Genomic DNA, 12,666 nt, shown 5'->3' with positions numbered 1-12,666 from the left:
CGGGTTAAATGGTACAGTGCTAACATTATCATCATACTGAACGGGTTAAATGGTACAGTGCTGACATTATCATCATACTGAACGGGTTAAATGGTACAGTGCTGACATTATCATCATACTGAACGGGTTAAATGGTACAGTGCTGACATTATCATCATACTGAACGGGTTAAATGGTACAGTGCTGACATTATCATCATACTGAACGGGTTAAATGGTACAGTGCTGACATTATCATCATACTGAACGGGTTAAATGGTACAGTGCTGACATTATCATCATACTGAACGGGTTAAATGGTACAGTGCTGACATTATCATCATACTGAACGGGTTAAATGGTACAGTGCTGACATTATCATCATACTGAACGGGTTAAATGGTACAGTGCTGACATTATCATCATACTGAACGGGTTAAATGGTACAGTGCTGACATTATCATCATACTGAACGGGTTAAATGGTACAGTGCTGACATTATAATCATACTGAACGGGTTAAATGGTACAGTGCTGACATTATCATCATACTGAACGGGTTAAATGGTACAGTGCTGACATTATCATCATACTGAACGGGTTAAATGGTACAGTGCTGACATTATCATCATACTGAACGGGTTAAATGGTACAGTGCTAACATTATCATCATACTGAACGGGTTAAATGGTACAGTGCTGACATTATCATCATACTGAACGGGTTAAATGGTACAGTGCTGACATTATCATCATACTGAACGGGTTAAATGGTACAGTGCTGACATTATCATCATACTGAACGGGTTAAATGGTACAGTGCTGACATTATCATCATACTGAACGGGTTAAATGGTACAGTGCTGACATTATAATCATACTGAACGGGTTAAATGGTACAGTGCTGACATTATCATCATACTGAACGGGTTAAATGGTACAGTGCTGACATTATCCATCATACTGAACGGGTTAAATGGTACAGTGCTGACATTATCATCATACTGAACGGGTTAAATGGTACAGTGCTGACATTATCATCATACTGAACGGGTTAAATGGTACAGTGCTGACATTATCATCATACTGAACGGGTTAAATGGTACAGTGCTGACATTATCATCATACTGAACGGGTTAAATGGTACAGTGCTGACATTATCATCATACTGAACGGGTTAAATGGTACAGTGCTGACATTATAATCATACTGAACGGGTTAAATGGTACAGTGCTGACATTATCATCATACTGAACGGGTTAAATGGTACAGTGCTGACATTATCATCATACTGAACGGGTTAAATGGTACAGTGCTGACATTATCATCATACTGAACGGGTTAAATGGTACAGTGCTGACATTATCATCATACTGAACGGGTTAAATGGTACAGTGCTGACATTATCATCATACTGAACGGGTTAAATGGTACAGTGCTGACATTATCATCATACTGAACGGGTTAAATGGTACAGTGCTGACATTATCCATCATACTGAACGGGTTAAATGGTACAGTGCTGACATTATCATCATACTGAACGGGTTAAATGGTACAGTGCTGACATTATCATCATACTGAACGGGTTAAATGGTACAGTGCTGACATTATCATCATACTGAACGGGTTAAATGGTACAGTGCTGACATTATCATCATACTGAACGGGTTAAATGGTACAGTGCTGACATTATCATCATACTGAACGGGTTAAATGGTACAGTGCTGACATTATCATCATACTGAACGGGTTAAATGGTACAGTGCTGACATTATAATCATACTGAACGGGTTAAATGGTACAGTGCTGACATTATAATCATACTGAACGGGTTAAATGGTACAGTGCTAACATTATCATACTGAACGGGTTAAATGGTACAGTGCTGACATTATCATCATACTGAACGGGTTAAATGGTACAGTGCTGACATTATCATCATACTGAACGGGTTAAATGGTACAGTGCTGACATTATCATCATACTGAACGGGTTAAATGGTACAGTGCTGACATTATCATCATACTGAACGGGTTAAATGGTACAGTGCTGACATTATATCATACTGAACGGGTTAAATGGTACAGTGCTGACATTATCATCATACTGAACGGGTTAAATGGTACAGTGCTGACATTATAATCATACTGAACGGGTTAAATGGTACAGTGCTGACATTATCATCATACTGAACGGGTTAAATGGTACAGTGCTGACATTATCTATCATACTGAACGGGTTAAATGGTACAGTGCTGACATTATCATCATACTGAACGGGTTAAATGGTACAGTGCTGACATTATAATCATACTGAACGGGTTAAATGGTACAGTGCTGACATTATCATCATACTGAACGGGTTAAATGGTACAGTGCTGACATTATCCATCATACTGAACGGGTTAAATGGTACAGTGCTGACATTATAATCATACTGAACGGGTTAAATGGTACAGTGCTGACATTATCATCATACTGAACGGGTTAAATGGTACAGTGCTGACATTATCCATCATACTGAACGGGTTAAATGGTACAGTGCTGACATTATCATCATACTGAACGGGTTAAATGGTACAGTGCTGACATTATCATCATACTGAACGGGTTAAATGGTACAGTGCTGACATTATCTATCATACTGAACGGGTTAAATGGTACAGTGCTAGACATTATCTATCATACTGAACGGGTTAAATGGTACATTGCTGACATTATCCATCATACTGAACGGGTTAAATGGTACAGTGCTGACATTATCATCATACTGAACGGGTTAAATGGTACAGTGCTAGCAGTATATATCATACTGAACGGGTTAAATGGTACAGTGCTGACATTATAATCATACTGAACGGGTTAAATGGTACAGTGCTAGCAGTATATATCATACTGAACGGGTTAAATGGTACAGTGCTGACATTATAATCATACTGAACGGGTTAAATGGTACAGTGCTGACATTATCCATCATACTGAACGGGTTAATGGTACAGTGCTGACATTATAATCATACTGAACGGGTTAAATAGTACAGTGCTGACATTATAATCATACTGAACGGGTTAAATGGTACAGTGCTAACATTATCATCATACTGAACGGGTTAAATGATACAGTGCTGACATTATAATCATACTGAACGGGTTAAATGGTACAGTGCTGACATTATCATCATACTGAACGGGTTAAATGGTACAGTGCTGACATTATCATCATACTGAACGGGTTAAATGGTACAGTGCTGACATTATCCATCATACTGAACGGGTTAAATGGTACAGTGCTGACATTATCATCATACTGAACGGGTTAAATGGTACAGTGCTGACATTATAATCATACTGAACGGGTTAAATGGTACAGTGCTAACATTATCATCATACTGAACGGGTTAAATGGTACAGTGCTGACATTATCCATCATACTGAACGGGTTAAATGGTACAGTGCTGACATTATCCATCATACTGAACGGGTTATATGGTACAGTGCTAACATTATCATCATACTGAACGGGTTAAATGGTACAGTGCTAACATTACATCATACTGAACGGGTTAAATGGTACAGTGCTGACATTATCCATAATACTGAACGGGTTAAATGGTACAGTGCTGACATTATCCATCATACTGAACGGGTTAAATGGTACAGTGCTGACATTATCTATCATACTGAACGGGTTAAATGGTACAGTGCTGACATTATCATCATACTGAACGGGTTAAATGGTACAGTGCTGACATTATCCATCATACTGAACGGGTTAAATGGTACAGTGCTGACATTATCATCATACTGAACGGGTTAAATGGTACAGTGCTGACATTATCATCATACTGAACGGGTTAAATGGTACAGTGCTAACATTATAATCATACTGAACGGGTTAAATGGTACAGTGCTGACATTATCATCATACTGAACGGGTTAAATGGTACAGTGCTGACATTATCCATCATACTGAACGGGTTAAATGGTACAGTGCTAACATTATAATCATACTGAACGGGTTAAATGGTACAGTGCTGACATTATAATCATACTGAACGGGTTAAATAGTACAGTGCTGACATTATAATCATACTGAACGGGTTAAATGGTACAGTGCTGACATTATCTATCATACTGAACGGGTTAAATGGTACAGTGCTGACATTATCATCATACTGAACGGGTTAAATGGTACAGTGCTGACATTATCATCATACTGAACGGGTTAAATGGTACAGTGCTGACATTATCATCATACTGAACGGGTTAAATGGTACAGTGCTGACATTATCATCATACTGAACGGGTTAAATGGTACAGTGCTGACATTATCATCATACTGAACGGGTTAAATGGTACAGTGCTGACATTATCATCATACTGAACGGGTTAAATGGTACAGTGCTGACATTATCATCATACTGAACGGGTTAAATGGTACAGTGCTGACATTATCATCATACTGAACGGGTTAAATGGTACAGTGCTGACATTATCATCATACTGAACGGGTTAAATGGTACAGTGCTGACATTATCATCATACTGAACGGGTTAAATGGTACAGTGCTGACATTATCATCATACTGAACGGGTTAAATGGTACAGTGCTGACATTATCATCATACTGAACGGGTTAAATGGTACAGTGCTGACATTATCATCATACTGAACGGGTTAAATGGTACAGTGCTGACATTATCATCATACTGAACGGGTTAAATGGTACAGTGCTGACATTATCATCATACTGAACGGGTTAAATGGTACAGTGCTGACATTATCATCATACTGAACGGGTTAAATGGTACAGTGCTGACATTATCATCATACTGAACGGGTTAAATGGTACAGTGCTGACATTATCATCATACTGAACGGGTTAAATGGTACAGTGCTGACATTATCATCATACTGAACGGGTTAAATGGTACAGTGCTGACATTATCATCATACTGAACGGGTTAAATGGTACAGTGCTGACATTATCATCATACTGAACGGGTTAAATGGTACAGTGCTGACATTATCATCATACTGAACGGGTTAAATGGTACAGTGCTGACATTATCCATCATACTGAACGGGTTAAATGGTACAGTGCTGACATTATCATCATACTGAACGGGTTAAATGGTACAGTGCTGACATTATAATCATACTGAACGGGTTAAATGGTACAGTGCTGACATTATCATCATACTGAACGGGTTAAATGGTACAGTGCTGACATTATAATCATACTGAACGGGTTAAATGGTACAGTGCTGACATTATCATCATACTGAACGGGTTAAATGGTACAGTGCTGACATTATCTATCATACTGAACGGGTTAAATGGTACAGTGCTAACATTATCATCATACTGAACGGGTTAAATGGTACAGTGCTGACATTATCATCATACTGAACGGGTTAAATGGTACAGTGCTAACATTATCATCATACTGAACGGGTTAAATGGTACAGTGCTGACATTATCATCATACTGAACGGGTTAATGGTACAGTGCTGACATTATCATCATACTGAACGGGTTAAATGGTACAGTGCTGACATTATCATCATACTGAACGGGTTAAATGGTACAGTGCTGACATATCCATCATACTGAACGGGTTAAATGGTACAGTGCTGACATTATAATCATACTGAACGGGTTAAATGGTACAGTGCCGACATTATATTACATCATACTGAACGGGTTAAATGGTACAGTGCTGACATTATAATCATACTGAACGGGTTAAATAGTACAGTGCTGACATTATAATCATACTGAACGGGTTAAATGGTACAGTGCTAGCAGTATCTATCATACTGAACGGGTTAAATGGTACAGTGCTGACATTATCATCATACTGAACGGGTTAAATGGTACAGTGCTGACATTATCATCATACTGAACGGGTTAAATGGTCCAGTGCTGACATTATCTATCATACTGAACGGGTTAAATGGTACAGTTCTGACATGATCCATCATACTGAACGGGTTAAATGGTACAGTGCTGACATTATCTATCATACTGAACGGGTTAAATGGTACAGTTCTGACATTATCATCATACTGAACGGGTTAAATGGTACAGTGCTGACATTATAATCATACTGAACGGGTTAAATGGTACAGTGCTGACATTATCCATCATACTGAACGGGTTAAATGGTACAGTGCTGACATTATCCATCATACTGAAAGGGTTAAATGGTACAGTGCTGATATTATCCATCATACTGAACGGGTTAAATGATACAGTGCTGACATTATCCATCATACTGAACGGGTTAAATGGATAGAAACCTCGAACGCGCGTTATTCATTTTGTCTTCAATCCTAGAATCAAAGGACAATAACTTTCAAAGAAAGCAGATAATGCCATACTAACCAGAATGTCCGTTTCTACATTCACTGGTATTGCGGTTTTCAAATCCGTAAATAATCGCACTTACGTAAGACTTCGAAAATATGCTATGATATGGACAGTCCTTCTCTACTATTATGGGCTATCTATTACAACACTTTTTTTCAGAACCTATTTTTTCCGCGATATATAACGCATTCTATGAAGGCGCTTCTTATATTAAGAGAAAATATGACAATTTGGATAATAAAATCGTGAAGTTGAACAAGTCTTGTTTGTTGGTTTTGGCTAAAACTTAATTTTTTTACAAAGGTTTTAATTAAGAAACGGAGTGAAACATGTCAGTCATGTGTGAAAAAGGTCATATTGTTTCTATCTTGGTCTTCTGCTAAGCTCGCACTAAGTATGGGCTTATTTGTAAACATGCGTAGATGATAGCTGATTCGTTTGAAAGCTTTTAATGCCAGCAAAGAGTTTATTAGTGACTCTTATACTATACAGTTTTGCATTAAAAAGAAGCTGTCTAGTCAGTGATTTTTAACACCGAAAAGGCAATGTTAGAGTTAACAGTTACTGAGCCGGAATGTTAGAGTTAACAGTTACTGAGCCGGAATGTTAGAGTTAACAGATACTGAGCCGGAATGTTAGAGTTAACAGTCACTGAGCCGGAATGTTAGAGTTGACAGATACTGAGCCGGAATGTTAGAGTTGACAGATACTGAGCCGGAATGTTAGAGTTAACAGATACTGAGCCGGAATGTTAGAGTTGACAGATACTGAGCCGGAATGTTAGAGTTAACAGATACTGAGCCGGAATGTTAGAGTTAACATATACTGAGCCGGAATGTTAGAGTTAACAGTCACTGAGCCGGAATGTTAGAGTTAACAGTCACTGAGCTGGAATGTTAGAGTTAACAGATACTGAGCCGGAATGTTAGAGTTAACAGATACTGAGCCGGAATGTTAGAGTTGACAGATACTGAGCCGGTATGTTAGAGTTGACAGATACTGAGCCGGAATGTTAGAGATAACAGATACTGAGCCGGAATGTTAGAGTTAACAGATACTGAGCCGGAATGTTAGAGTTAACAGATACTGAGCCGGAATGTTAGAGTTAACAGATACTGAGCCGGAATGTTAGAGTTAACAGATACTGAGCCGGAATGTTAGAGTTAACAGATACTGAGCCGGAATGTTAGAGTTAACAGATACTGAGCCGGAATGTTAGAGTTAACAGATACTGAGCCGGAATGTTAGAGTTAACAGATACTGAGCCGGAATGTTAGAGTTAACAGATACTGAGCCGGAATGTTAGAGTTGACAGATACTGAGCCGGAATGTTAGAGTTAACAGATACTGAGCCGGAATGTTAGAGTTAACAGATACTGAGCCGGAATGTTAGAGTTAACAGATACTGAGCCGGAATGTTAGAGTTAACAGATACTGAGCCGGAATGTTAGAGTTAACAGATACTGAGCCGGAATGTTAGAGTTAACAGATACTGAGCCGGAATGTTAGAGTTAACAGATACTGAGCCGGAATGTTAGAGTTGACAGATACTGAGCCGGAATGTTAGAGTTGACAGTCACTGAGCCGGAATGTTAGAGTTGACAGATACTGAGCCGGAATGTTAGAGTTGACAGATACTGAGCCGGAATGTTAGAGTTGACAGTCACTGAGCCGGAATGTTAGAGTTAACAGATACTGAGCCGGAATGTTAGAGTTGACAGATACTGAGCCGGAATGTTAGAGTTAACAGTCACTGAGCCGGAATGTTAGAGTTAACAGATACTGAGCCGGAATGTTAGAGTTAACAGATACTGAGCCGGAATGTTAGAGTTGACAGATACTGAGCCGGAATGTTAGAGTTGACAGTCACTGAGCCGGAATGTTAGAGTTAACAGATACTGAGCCGGAATGTTAGAGTTGACAGTCACTGAGCCGGAATGTTAGAGTTGACAGTCACTGAGCCGGAATGTTAGAGTTAACAGATACTGAGCCGGAATGTTAGAGTTAACAGATACTGAGCCGGAATGTTAGAGTTGACAGTCACTGAGCCGGAATGTTAGAGTTAACAGATACTGAGCCGGAATGTTAGAGTTGACAGTCACTGAGCCGGAATGTTAGAGTTGACAGTCACTGAGCCGGAATGTTAGAGTTAACAGATACTGAGCCGGAATGTTAGAGTTAACAGATACTGAGCCGGAATGTTAGAGTTGACAGTCACTGAGCCGGAATGTTAGAGTTAACAGATACTGAGCCGGAATGTTAGAGTTAACAGTCACTGAGCCGGAATGTTAGAGTTAACAGATACTGAGCCGGAATGTTAGAGTTGACAGTCACTGAGCCGGAATGTTAGAGTTGACAGATACTGAGCCGGAATGTTAGAGTTAACAGTCACTGAGCCGGAATGTTAGAGTTAACAGATACTGAGCCGGAATGTTAGAGTTGACAGTCACTGAGCCGGAATGTTAGAGTTGACAGATACTGAGCCGGAATGTTAGAGTTAACAGATACTGAGCCGGAATGTTAGAGTTAACAGATACTGAGCCGGAATGTTAGAGTTAACAGTCACTGAGCCGGAATGTTAGAGTTAACAGATACTGAGCCGGAATGTTAGAGTTAACAGATACTGAGCCGGAATGTTAGAGTTAACAGATACTGAGCCGGAATGTTAGAGTTAACAGATACTGAGCCGGAATGTTAGAGTTAACAGTCACTGAGCCGGAATGTTAGAGTTAACAGATACTGAGCCGGAATGTTAGAGTTAACAGTCACTGAGCCGGAATGTTAGAGTTAACAGATACTGAGCCGGAATGTTAGAGTTAACAGATACTGAGCCGGAATGTTAGAGTTGACAGATACTGAGCCGGAATGTTAGAGTTAACAGTCACTGAGCCGGAATGTTAGAGTTAACAGATACTGAGCCGGAATGTTAGAGTTGACAGATACTGAGCCGGAATGTTAGAGTTGACAGATACTGAGCCGGAATGTTAGAGTTAACAGTCACTGAGCTGGAATGTTAGAGTTAACAGATACTGAGCCGGAATGTTAGAGTTGACAGATACTGAGCCGAAATGTTAGAGTTGACAGATACTGAGCCGGAATGTTAGAGTTGACAGATACTGAGCCGGAATGTTAGAGTTAACAGATACTGAGCCGGAATGTTAGAGTTAACAGATACTGAGCCGGAATGTTAGAGTTGACAGATACTGAGCCGGAATGTTAGAGTTAACAGATACTGAGCTGGAATGTTAGAGTTGACAGATACTGAGCCGGAATGTTAGAGTTGACAGATACTGAGCCGGAATGTTAGAGTTGACAGATACTGAGCCGGAATGGGAAAAAAGCCACAATAAACAAACGATAATCTCTCATAGAAACACCAAGCCTTAAAACTGCTTGGCTCTGAAAACAATTTAGACGATTCTCAGCTGTAATGGTAGACCTTGTTTTGTTCCCCGAACCAAGCCTTCAAAGCGAAGTGACATTCCAATATGGCAACGTGAAAACTCGGTCCAGAGCAATACTAGACTTGTTTTCGACAGGTCAGAGCTATCCATCCTGCTAGAAATCCGTTAGAAATCCAATTACAACATTTAATAATCAAACATTTCTATAAACATACATGTCAAATATGAACAAAATCAACTGGGAGAAATGTAAATATTTAAGGATTAAACTGTCTTTTTTGGTGTCTATGGTCGATATAGATGCCAGAGCTTTGCAAACAAACATGTTATATTGTGCTAAAAAAGACAGTTTAATGCTTATATTTACATTCTCGACATATTCGTTTTGTTATATTTGAAAATCAAAATTGAGTTAGCATAAAAAATGCCAATATTCAGCGATTTCGTCAATGGGGTTCGACAAATAGAACAGCCTATTTTTTTTCAAAATTAATTTGTCACGTGCAGATTGACAAACATAAAAGTGCATTGAAATAACACGAAAAAAACACAGTCTGTTCATTTTTTTTTATCATTTGTGTAACAATATTGTATAAAATGTCTTTTTGATACTTTTTTATTAACATAAAAAACGATTTACGTTAGTTACAAGTAGTTCCGGTGAGTGAATATATTCATGCGCGGCATGGATTGATGTCACGTTTTGGGTGTCAATTATGGTCACATAGACTGCAAATCTTTTTATTTAGTTTATATCGTGGCTTTGCCACCAAAATGTAAATATTATACATTTACCTAAGTAACATTTCACCGGTCCAGTTTGTTAGCAAATTTAATTTGATAACTATATGGTACTGAATCAAATAATCGATATCAAGACATTACAATATCAGCCAGGACCTTTTGAAGATATTATTGATAGCAGCTTGTTTAAATTTTCTATAATTAATTTAGAATATGAGATTATACGGAAAACAGTTAGGGTCACAGCGAAATATAATAACGACTAAGTTATGCTGTAATAACGCCTTAGTTATGTTCATTGTACGAGGCGAAAAGGCGACGTTCGGCAGTTTTTCACTTTTGTCATAAGAAGATAAAAACGCGGAAAGACGCCAAAATTTACATGAAAAAACAAGATTTATAACAAGTATAAAACGACGCCTTTTTGTGTTAATTTTGTCGCCTTTTGGCGTCTACGCGTAGATAATAAAAGGCGAAAACCGGCGGGTTTCGCGTAAGAAAGAACGAGAGAAGGCGAAATGGGAGAAATCAGCCACCATAGAATTTAGATATTTAAATTACAAATCATCCATCGATAATGTTTGATAATCAGTATTTAGTCATAGGAACTTTTCATAGATAAAAAAAATGGCGCGAAGAATTCAACCGAAATGATAGTTACAAAAATTAGTGTTTTAAACAATATTTGTAGATATCAAACCATTTCGCATTAATGATTATTTTATTTTAAGCAGTTCAACTATTGGGCCTTTGGACCACTGAACCTTCGGAATAACGGTCCTTCGGAAAATAAGGGTATCGCCTTTGGTCCTTCTTGCTTCAGTATCAACTACATCCGGTGTCGGTCCTATACGGTGATGAAAATACAAAACCTGTTGCGATCGCTGGGCCGATTCGAGGGTTCGGTCGAACCCCACTTTGAAATGTCAAGTGGTTCAATTTTGTTCAGGTTGATGAAAGTTTGTTTGTCCAACTAAATATCGATTTCTGGATGACATTCACAGTGTACGGGTGAGCACCCCCCCCCCCCCCCCCCCCTCCCGACACTATCCACAATATACATGTACGTGCTTACACGTGTACAGGTACTTTGATAATGTTACCTGGTCAAGTTTATAAGACGTGAACATGTTCTGGTCAATGTTAGTACCACTGTAGTAACGGTTACGACAACGGATGTTTTTTTTGCGTCGTTTCCGGTTCCAGCTTCGAAGGAAAAACAGGGTAAGTGTCTGGACAAAATTAGTGTGGAATATGTTGTGTTATTTGTACATTGAAAGGACTGTCATATGCTATAGCTTTTCAACCCGAAGGATTCATGAAACTATTTTGAATAGTTTAGAAAAATGGTTTTCTTGTTGACCGTTTCCGAAAATACCACATAATTTATCAGATTCACCACAAAATAACATAGTTACGGTTTTGTTTATCGGGTGTGTAGTGTACGGTTTTATTAAAACTGTTGCGATGACAAACCTTACCAGTCGAACTCAACTGGCTATTTCAAGTTCTTTACCGCCACAATACATATGCATCATATATCGATGGAAAGAGAAAAACATGACCTTTTTAATGATAACAAATTTTGTCTGGTTCTGAAGGATTTGATGTGTTCGATTTAGGAGAAAACAAAATATGATCAATTGTTTTCGTGAGCTTTTGACTTTCGAGAAGCGTTAAACGAAATATAAACTCTTGATCTAATTGACTGACCAGCTTAAGATAATCTTTCAATGCAGAAACATTACAGTGGTTTATACACCCTTGTGAAAGCATTAACTGTCGCCCATTCTGACCTGACACTCACCTTGTTTTCCCTCGAAGCGGGAACCGAAACACGCAAAACATCCGTTGCCGTTACAGCTACATTACAATGAGTACAGTGTTTGGTGTGATCGGGTACTACCTAAGGTCTAGATGAGACAAAATACTCGATCTCTATACATGTACATTATTACCTAAAATATATTTGTTCTTAAGGTATAATATTTAATAATTGCACAAATTTAATGAATATATAACCGTGTAGTATACTGTCTCAGACAAAGGAAAATGCAATGCTTTTCTGAACAACACGATAAAAATTGTCAGGATGTTCCGATCAATCAAATTGCAAAGACAATTTATCTATAGAACAAAGAAGCGAATTTAATGATAATGAAAGTATA

This window comes from Pecten maximus, chromosome 5 (genome assembly GCF_902652985.1).
Source record: "Pecten maximus chromosome 5, xPecMax1.1, whole genome shotgun sequence".
Classification (NCBI taxonomy): Eukaryota; Metazoa; Mollusca; class Bivalvia; order Pectinida; family Pectinidae; genus Pecten; species Pecten maximus.
This window is presented reverse-complemented; position numbering follows the sequence as displayed.